This window comes from Vicia villosa, unplaced genomic scaffold, assembly GCF_029867415.1.
Source record: "Vicia villosa cultivar HV-30 ecotype Madison, WI unplaced genomic scaffold, Vvil1.0 ctg.000121F_1_1, whole genome shotgun sequence".
NCBI classification, from domain to species: Eukaryota; Viridiplantae; Streptophyta; class Magnoliopsida; order Fabales; family Fabaceae; genus Vicia; species Vicia villosa.
Window position 1 is genome coordinate 374,944 of NW_026705023.1, and position 10,422 is coordinate 385,365.

General features: G+C 34.7%; 2 long non-coding RNA genes across 2 annotated transcripts; one reads left to right on the forward strand and one right to left on the reverse strand.

Annotated features, from left to right (window-relative positions):
- Nucleotides 1–688: 688 nt before the first annotated feature.
- LOC131624406 (uncharacterized) lies at nt 689–7,054 on the reverse strand. The gene is made up of 3 exons (XR_009290577.1): nt 6,991–7,054; nt 6,552–6,684; nt 689–742 (listed from the first exon to the last, which is right to left on the reverse strand). It is a non-coding gene; the product is annotated as an uncharacterized LOC131624406 (long non-coding RNA).
- On the forward strand, nt 4,698–5,096 carry LOC131624405 (uncharacterized). Its single transcript, XR_009290576.1, has 3 exons — nt 4,698–4,726; nt 4,813–4,923; nt 5,017–5,096. It is a non-coding gene; the product is annotated as an uncharacterized LOC131624405 (long non-coding RNA).
- Nucleotides 7,055–10,422: the final 3,368 nt, after the last annotated feature.

The following is a 10,422-nucleotide window of genomic DNA, read 5'->3' on the forward strand; positions in this document are numbered from 1 at the left end:
TTTTTGATATTTCCTCGATGAACCATGATCAATTCTTGATCAAATGGTGAATTATACTTCAATATGAGTATTTTGACAAAAAATCAGGAGTTTTGACTTTACTTTGACCACAGTTGACTTTTAGGTTAACCTAGTCGACAGTTGCCTTTCTGAACAATTGAGTGACCAATCCTTTAAGCTGAGACTTGATACTTGTCATAGAGGTAATGTGAGATATCTTGGGCCATATGGGATGTCTTGGAGCTATTGATTCATAGATTTCCCTTCAGAATAACAAAACCATAATTCTCTGATCTTTGCTTAGGAGAATGTATCTTGGAGCTTTGTGTCTTGTTTTGACTTTTGAATAAGAGAAATAGTATGGGAAAATTTTGGGGTATGACAACATCAACAGAAACGGTTTCCTCAAAGCATCTGTTTTTACATGATGTGCAGTAAAAATATGAACTTTATGACCATGAGATGCAAGTTCAACAGCTGCATCAACAACTAATCTTTCAGCCCCACCTACAAAATAATTACAAAGTCATTAGAATAAACTATTAGTACTTCAAAAAATCTATTGAAGAACATTGTAAAACATCGTTTGAATAGACATGAATTGTTTTAGCATCACATTAAGCCTCATGCTGATGCTGAATCTCACAAAATTACTCTATTGAATCTCTAAACTCAAGTAGAAGTGCATACCTATTGATATATTATCCTCTTCATCACTTATTTTAACCTCACCTATTTCTTCCTGTTAAGTAACAAAATGGTAACCTTAATTTTAGTTTGAAACAAAATGCCAAAAAAACCTAACACATATCTAAACAAACAACCAAAGACATATCTAAAAAAAACATGTGAAAGACCTATATGACCATCACTACGCCAAATTTAAGCTGTAGCAGCGCAGCTACTAAAGCGCTTTTAGCAAAAGCGCTCTCGTAGGGTTCGCTAAAAACAAAATTAATAAACAAAGGGAAAATGATGCAAAAAAAGCGCTCTGGTAGGGGGGGTATGAGAGCGCTTTTAAAAAGCGCTCTGGTAGGGGGGTGTATGAGAGCGCTTTTAAAAAGCGCTCTGGTAAGGGGGGGGGGGGGTATGAGAGCGCTTTTCAAAAGCGCTCTGGTAGGGTTGTCTATTAAAGCGCTTTTCAAAGCGCTGGTATAGGGGGGTTTAATGAGAGCGCTTTTTAGTCAAAAGCGCTGGTATAGACCAGGCTATGAGAGCGCTTTTCAGAAGCGCTTTAGTAGCCTTTATTACTAAAAAACCAAAAACACGCTTCTCACCGGGTACTGCTTCTCACTTTCTCTCTTTCGTTTTCTGTTCTCTGCACGCGAAAAACCCTCACTGTATCTTCGTCCTCCTCCATCGCCCTTCCGTCCACCACCATCGGTGCCATCCACCACCGTCGGCGTCCCTCCGTCTACACTCGTTTTCTCCTCCGTCTTCATCCAGAACCTCACCGCCGGTGAGTTTTAGGCTTCATTTTCTTTTGTTATTTTTCTATCACTTATTTTTTCAGTGAAAATTTTGGTATCAAAGATTGGACTTCTGCTTGCAACTTGTTTGATGAAATGCCTGAAAGAAATTTGATAGCATTTCTATAGTAAAACAAATGTATTCATATTAAGTTTATTTTCATATTTAGTTTATATTCCAAGTTGAAATTTGATATAATCCATCAGTTTAGTTTAGTTTAGTTCAGAGATTGGGAATGATTTATGGGTTTAGTTTTAAGGGTTTCAACTAAGGGATGTTGTTTTTCTTTACCTTGCACAGTTGCACTGCAATTTGAGAATGAAGCATATTACATGTTTGATAAAATGTCTTTAGAGTGTATTGTTGAGCTTGAATGATATTGTGCTTCTCTTTGAGTTTTGGTTTTGGTTCATGTTCATGGCTGCCCGAGTTCGTTGTGTAAGACATGTTTGAAGTGAACTTAAGTATGTGTTAATAGGTTGGTGTAGTGGCTTCCCGGTTTCTAAGTTAATTGATTCAAAGGTGGTTGGAATTGATCTCATGTTTTGAAGTGGAATTAAGTCATATATTGTATTGATATTATTTGATTTTGATAGCTTACGGTTATAAAATAATTTTGTAGTCATCTTAGATTTGGTTATAAAATAATATTGTATTAAAGAATTCAACACAAGTTTTCCTCAAATTTATTGGTTGTTATGAAAATACATGCTAAATTGTTGTTTTCTCATGAGATATAATTGCTCCACCTTGATTTCTCCATTTGTATGACTCGACTATGATTTGTGGTCGTTTTCACGCCGTTGTTTTGACATGCGTAGTTGTTGCCCCGGTTTCTAAGTAGTTGTTAAACTTTGATTTGCGGTACTATGTATCTAGAATTGCTATAACATCTGGGTGATGATTATTTTTCAGGGGATATTAAAGATTTTTTAAAAGAATATCACTAGAGACATCAGATTAGCTTACGGTGTGTGGTTCCAGAAGTTTCTGAATTTCTCTAAAGGTAATTAGTTATTCTTTTGCTATAGTTTCTGAATTTCTCTAAAGGGGACTGAATACTAATAGTTTATTTTTAGATTATATTAAGTAATACTCATTTTTGTTTGGTACAGTGGATATTTGTATTTAACTGCATCGTGTGTGTGTGTTTAATTTTACAGTTACTTTGAAGTCTCTGGTTTCTACTTGTACAACGCCGATTCAAACCTACCCATCTCCCACATCAAGTCTAACTCAGGTTACTATCCCTTTCTTCTTGCTTATAGTTTGTTATTTTCTGCTTATAGTTTATTGTTTATGGTTCTATTTAATATCAATTTAGTGTCTCTCAACCAGTTTTTTGGTTTGTGGACTTATATTACCTTGAAATAAGGTAATGTCTTCTTTAAGAAATCGGGTATTCTGATTAGGTATTTTGATTAGGTATTCTATTATGATGATAGCTATTTATTATCTTGACAGAATTCCTTAGTACCTGATAGAGAAACCAAGAAGCATTTGTTTAGCTTAATTAAGACATGGATAAGACATGGATGAATTCAAACCGATTGTCGAAAGAGTACGAGAAAGGGGTATGGGAATTCGTTGAGTTTGCGGTTGCGCACTCCGAAGACCCGCTTCGAATGCCTTATCCTGGCTTGGGTTGCTGTTATGGGGGTAAGGTTGACGGGAATATGTTGGCATCCCATTTACTACGGTTTGGAATTGATAGAAGTTATACATGTTGGACAATGCATGGTGAGAAAAGTAACGGGAATGCTGAGTTGAGTTGTAATAGGAAGTATGCTTCAAATGACGATTGCACAGACACATACGAGTGCGATCGAGTCGAAGAGATTGCAGAAGCGCTTGAAGAAGATCTTGCGGATTGTCCCAAAATGTTTGAGAGGTTGGTAAGCGATGCAGAGAAACCGTTGTATGATGGTTGTTCAAAATTCACAAGATTGTCTGCGGTGTTAAAGTTGTACAACTTAAAGGCGGACAATGGATGGTCGGATAAAAGTTTCACAGAGTTATTAGCCCTTATGAAAGATATGCTACCAAAGGATAATGTTCTTCCCAATCGAACGTATGAAGCCAAAAAGATGTTGTCCTCTATTGGCATGAGCTATGATAAGATACATGCATGTCCAAACGATTGCATTTTGTTTCGAAACGAGTATGCAGCGTTGAATGAGTGTCCTAAATGTGGTGCCCCTCGATATAAGAAAAAGTTGTCTCCTGCTAAAGTCTTATGGTATTTTCCTATAATTCTGAGATTTAGACGCATGTATCGTAGTGAGACCGATTCAAGACACTTGACTTGGCATGCAGATGAAAGAATTATTGATGGAAAGTTGCGACATCCGGCAGACTCACCACAATGGATGAAAGTTGATACTGATTATCCTGAATTTGGAAAAGAAGCAAGAAACCTTCGGTTGTCATTGTCTACTGATGAGGTATATTGAAAACGATTATGAATCATTTAGTTTTCGAATGTCAATTCTAAACCGTTTATTAATTATGTTTTACATTTTAATTTTAGACTGCTCCTATAAAACCCGCAATTAAGGGTAAAGGGATTTTACAGGAGGAGGAGTCTGTTGCATCACTAAAAGAGGTACATTTAAAGTGTTAATATATAATCTGAATCTAAATCTGCATGATTTTTTATTTTACCTAACTTATATGATTTTTAGGCATCCGCTCGGGAGTCACAACAAGTGACGCAGCAAGTTCGTAGCGTACCACCCACTGGTCCTCCGAAGATAGCGGCAAAAAAAGGCGGTGCTTTGGTGGCTCGGTACCAGACGATGCTCGCAACAATGGTTGATATGTCCGATTTGAAGGATGGTGCTTTACGTGAAATCAATATGGATGAAAGTGTCTTCGGTATTGAATTCAAGTCACATATTGCAATTGATGACTTGGAAGAGATTTTTACGCATGAACAACTAGGCGTCGGTAATATGCACTCATACATCCGGTAATATTCACTCATCCGATATATTATTTAATTAGTCCCACAATATAATTTATTTACACATTTCAATGAAAATAATCTAATGTTTATTATGTTTTTATTTAAGGTTGTTGTATGACAGAGTGTTGCGCGGGACTGTATTGTCTAACAGATTCCATTTCGTGTCTTCCGCCCATTGCAGCGGAATGTTAATTGCTTCGGAACCGGAATCAGTTAGACAGCTCTTAGTCGATAGATTCATGTCCACCAACAATTCAATCTTTGGGCGTATAATACCCGACCAGTAGGGTTAGTTTCTCATTCTTGGTTCATCTAATCTCTGTTTCTTTTGTGTATAGCAAAATTTTCATATAACCTATTGTTTTAATTTATAGAGCACACTGGTTGTTGCTTGCTATCAACCCTATAAGAGAAGTCGTGTATTATCTGAATTCGGTAAATGGTGACTGGACCAATTATCCGGCTATGAAGGAAATCGTTGATTTGTAAGTGGGATCGTTCTAAATATTCGTGTATATTTATATATTTACTTATTTGTGGGATTGATCTAAACATGCTTTTATATATTTGTTAATTAGATCAATACAAGTGTTCCGAAGTCAACGGGACGCACAGGTATCCCGGACTAAATCAAACAACATTACTTGGATCAAAGTGCAGGTACATTATTTTTCACAATTTTGCTTATAATATTTATGCTACTTGATAAAACAAGACAACTATAAAATCTTATTTGTTTTTCTATGTAGTGTCCGCAACAGCGAAACAGTTCAGATTACGGATACTTTGTTTTGAGGTTTATGAAAGAAATCCTTTAGGCGAATCAATTAGAGATTCCGCTCACGGTATGAATTTATAACTTAAGATAATTTCATATAATTTATTACATTTAACTAAATATATCATTCATATTATGTTTTTGTTTTGTAGTACCTTGACGAATTCCGTGCTGCTGGGTACCCGAGACTTAAGTTGGAAGAAATCAAAGAGGATTTGTGTCACTTTTATATTAAGCAATTTTTCATGTAGGATTTGTGTCGATTTGAACTATAATATTATTGATGTTGTAATGATGTATATATAATTTTGGATATTATAATGGTATTATATTAGTATATATATATATATTGTCTTACTGATGGCTGAAATTATATCGTCGAAAATATATTACAGGTCGAAAATATTACAGGTTGAAAACATATTACAGGTCGAAAATATTACAGGTCGACTGGGAGGATTAAATTACATGCTGCACATTAAAATACCTCATTTAGCAACGACAACGCTTTTAAAAAGCGCTCTTAAAGGTCCACCTACAAAAGCGCTTCTTAGTAAAAGAGCTGCCAAAGAATAATAAAAAAGCATAAAAAATTAAAAAAAAAACGCAACATACGAAAGCGCTTTTGGAAAAGCGCTCTTATAGGGGGGCTACCAGAGCGCATTTTCCAGAAAAGCGCTCTTATAGGGGGGGCTACCAGAGCGCTTTTTCCAGAAAAGCGCTCTTATAGGGGGGGGCCTACCAGAGCGCTTTTTCCAGAAAAGCGCTCTTATAGGGGGGGCCTACCAGAGCGCTTTCTGAAGCGCTTTTGTTACCTACACTAGCGCTGGCTTTCACAGCGCTTTTAAGCGCTTTTAAAGCCCATAAAAAACGCTTTTAAAGCCCTTCCGTGTTGTAGTGCATATATTTGATAACTTCTAAGATTAGGCAATAGAAAATAAGTAGCAACAACACAAATTAAGGGACCATAAAAGGCACCAGATATATTTGTGTGTTAGGCATGTAAGATTCTTCCCAAGGGAAAGCTATAAACCATAGACAAAATAACCTTTAAATCACAACATTCAACCAATTTAGTTACTAATTCATAACCATTGTTCCATAACATAATAAGGATCTATGTCCATCTATAGTGCCATATGAATAAAATTTTACTCTTTCTGTTACTCTAATTCCCGTGTTTCTTATACCTGCAATCCCAGAATCGCACGTCAAAAATGGTTCCTTAATAAGTTAACATTATAGACACAAAATTAGGGGGATGAGATAGAACTGAAAGTAGCACAAACATGTGCTTGTTTTTATGGCAACAATCTTGATATTACTGTCACATACCTCTCTGAAACCGTGATCTTCGGACTGTATGCCGAATGTGGCGCTCGTATCTTTCTAAGAGATCATCAACTGTATGCATTTGAGATATTAGGGGCCCTGAAAATTCAACCTTCTCTCCTTGATCCTAATAACTCTATAATGGAGGGAAACAAAGGTTATAAAAGAGTATAGCTAACTGATATAACATATTTGAATTTCATCGAGCAATTCAGAGCATAGCTAACTGATATCAGTGGAAAAATAAATTTCCAAGACTGCATAAAAAAGTAGGCAGCAGCAACACATACTCTATGTCAGCCAAATCATTCACTAATTGCACTCGAACAGCTGGAGGTATCTTAATCTTAAATACAAACCTGTGACAACAATAGTCTAACTAAGATCAATAAAATGAATTACCAGGAAGTTGGACATTAGTGTCATGATATACAATACTCACATTGTCACTTCTCTTACAATATCAACAAGGGCCAGTCCTTTCCTTGTTTTCATATCATTAATTCCTATTAGAAAATAATGCAAATAAGAATTATAAAATGGTTATAGAGACTGAATACATTTATAAAGGGTTTTAAACAATCATGAATACTTTTAAAACTCCATTCAACCAGACTTTCAGCAAGACTCCATTCAAATCCATTTCCAAACAAGAAAAATATTACTTATCTCGTTATAATAAAACAAATTCTTGTTACCTTCTTTTAAAGAAAAATAATATATTAATATAATGAGTAAAAAACCTAAACAAAGTGCAAAGGAGCATACAATTGGCACAAGCTGTAACAAAAGCTACTGTAGAGAAACCAATCAAACACAAATAAAGGAAGATAAAGCAACAATAGCACAAAAGAAGAACAAGTCATCTCTTGAAAAACCATCCTCTAAGAACTGCAACTCTAGAAAGGATCAAGCTAGAGCTCAAGTCTGTAAGACCACCAACACGGAACTTAAAACTTTCAAGGGAAGAGAAAATAAACACACCCATTCTTAACTCATTCTAAATCTCGCCCACAATTGATTATATAAATCTCGCCCACTATTGGTCATTATATTGCCCTAATTCAACATCATAGAATTTTTCTTCAAGTCAAGTTGTGTTATCAGAATAAATCATAATAAAGTTGTGCCGACGTTTTTAAAAAAACAAATTAGTATTATAAATAGATATGACACAATTAAATATTACAAAATGGGTGCCTCAAAATAATATGCAAGTGTAAGTAATAATGCAACAAATATAATGACTACACAAATCACTTTTGAGGTATCATGAAGCAAACTGAATGAAAAACACTAATCATAGTATTTAAGTTTTTTAGAATTCTCGTATGATCATCATAAATCATGCTATTATGTGATCCTCTATGGTCACAACCAACAAAATTGATAATATGTATTTTCTCCAAGGTCTCTTTTTTCCTCTATTAGTTAGCAAAATAGTTGTTCTATTATAAATGTTTTATTGGCTTAACCACCAGCTCTGAGGTCCGTTGCCTTTATAAGATGAAGATAAGCATCCAAGTTATAGCCCCTTGAAACAAGAATGAAACATTAAAAGCTGAATCATGGAGAGGCATATTTAAATATGGAAACAAAATCTTTACCCGCAGGTATCCGCCCAAACTCACCCCGAGTTTGACTAGGAAAACCCGCTTTGTCTAGATTCAGATCTTGGTTAGGGTTTTCCCCGATTCTTAAAGAAGGGTACGAGGTGGGTAATGGAGACACAAGTACCCATCCTGAACATGTCTCGTTAATAACTTGGAATATTTTTTTTTATAATTTATAATATTAATTATTTGGTTAATAGATTGATATTTTGGTTTGTACTTTAATATTTGAAATATTTGAAATGTAATTTGAAATTTTCATGATTGTTTTAATTTAATATTTCTAATGTTTGTTAAAGTTTGGGAAAAATTATTGATTAGGGGAAGATTAGCTATTCAAATTTAAGAAATTGATTTCAATGCACTGGTGGAACAAGGTGCGATACCCAAACTCGTTTGAGACGAGTTTTGGGTTTAGTTATTTATCTCCCTTAAGTTTGGGACGTAGAACAAATATTTAATTAGGATTCGGGTTTGGGTAGGAGCAAGGCACAACTTGTCCTCATCCTGCCCCGTTGCCATTCCTAGTCTAACAAATATGAGGCCTAAAACAAATATTAAATTGACATTTTTTATACAAAAGATATATCTGATGATAAAAATGTATCAATTATTCAAATATATTAAAACAAAAATTCAAACTATGCATTTCAACGTAAAATGAGACATAAGTTTCTATATGAAGAGTAATGGATTTTTTTAAAATAATTTACAGGCCTACGTGTCTTTAGAAAAAATAATAAAAAATTCTTCTGCTAAGGCCTAATGCCTTTGCTGTAGTAGTTTGGACATTGGGCAAGCGCTACATACCAAACAACTTTTCTCCTAGATATTGTCATATCCCAATTTTTGACCTTAAAATTCCCCAATCATTTGCATACATACCACTAATCAAGATCACTATCTTGAGGATTCAACTTTAGCTTTTCGCGCACCTCAGCTTTGGAGAAATCAACAAGCATCCATGTTTGTTTAGATTGTGAATACTTCTTTCTTATGTTATACTAACCAAAATACAAAAATATGTCTTTTTCTTTTAAGTTCATTGTAGGTGATTGAATCAAGTGCATCCACACCTCTCCTAAAGCTAAGGTTTTGGGATCGACCTGCGATCAATTGATCATTCATGGAAGCTAAATGGCTTAAACTTCAAGGGAGATATTCTTATCATTAAGTTCCATGTTTTAAGAATCTTTCAACTTCATTTGATCAAGTTCATCTCAAGGTTATGTGGTTTAATTCATCAAGAAACGCCATAGGTTCATGTGTTTATTTCCATGCCTTCTTTAACAAAATTCTCAAGACACGAGCTTTATAATCAAGTGTGGTTCAATATAACATCATTTCAAGGTCTTATGTACCTCCTTATGCCTTATCATGCAAGGAAAGTTCAAGAGATTCAAAGTTGATTCAAGGTGTTTGGCCTAATTTGACAAGTTCTTGATTCTATGATCACAAAATTATAACTCCTTCATTTTTCAACATTTTTGGTTGCTTCTTTCTGCAATTAATTCTCCTTGACATCATAAACAACTTCTCTTCACAAGTCAAGAGGAAATTTTGTGAATATATTCATCAAAAGTGAAAATACATTATAGGTCTCCTTTGAAAGTTCAAGGAATTGTGTGTCCATGTTGAGGCAGTAAAGCGACAAGCAACAAAATATTTGGAAATATTTATCTGGGAAATTAGTCCATAGAGATTAGTGCTACTGAATTGTCGTTCGAAAGATTCTTAGTTCTTGAGCTTGGGTTAAAATGGGCTTTAACGTAAAATGCAGAAAAGTAAATTATAAACAGAAAATAAATACATTCTTGATAGAGAATAACTTATCTGGTTTGAATCTAAACTACTGCTCAAAAACTAAGATTTATCACTCCGCCGCACTCAATCTACAATACTCGTCAAAATCACCACATATCCCTCACATCAATGTCCATTTCCGCAACACCGATGAGAGTTCAACTATATTGCTCTTTTGGTGATTTTCCAACCGATCGAACAACACAGGGGCATTAAACTCAGATACTATGTGGATGTTAACCCCAAACCCTATATCTAGAATCCACAACTAACAGGTATTATCCTAATCAAGATTCAGGAAGCATATTTCTATAACAACATAAACCCAAAGCAATTAAGCAAAAAGATCAGAAAAACACTGATTAAGATTTGTAAAGCAAACTTTATACAACTAGTAGAAAGAGTAACAAAAATTCATGTGTTTAGAGTAATTTGCATACAAACTCAATAAAAGAGAA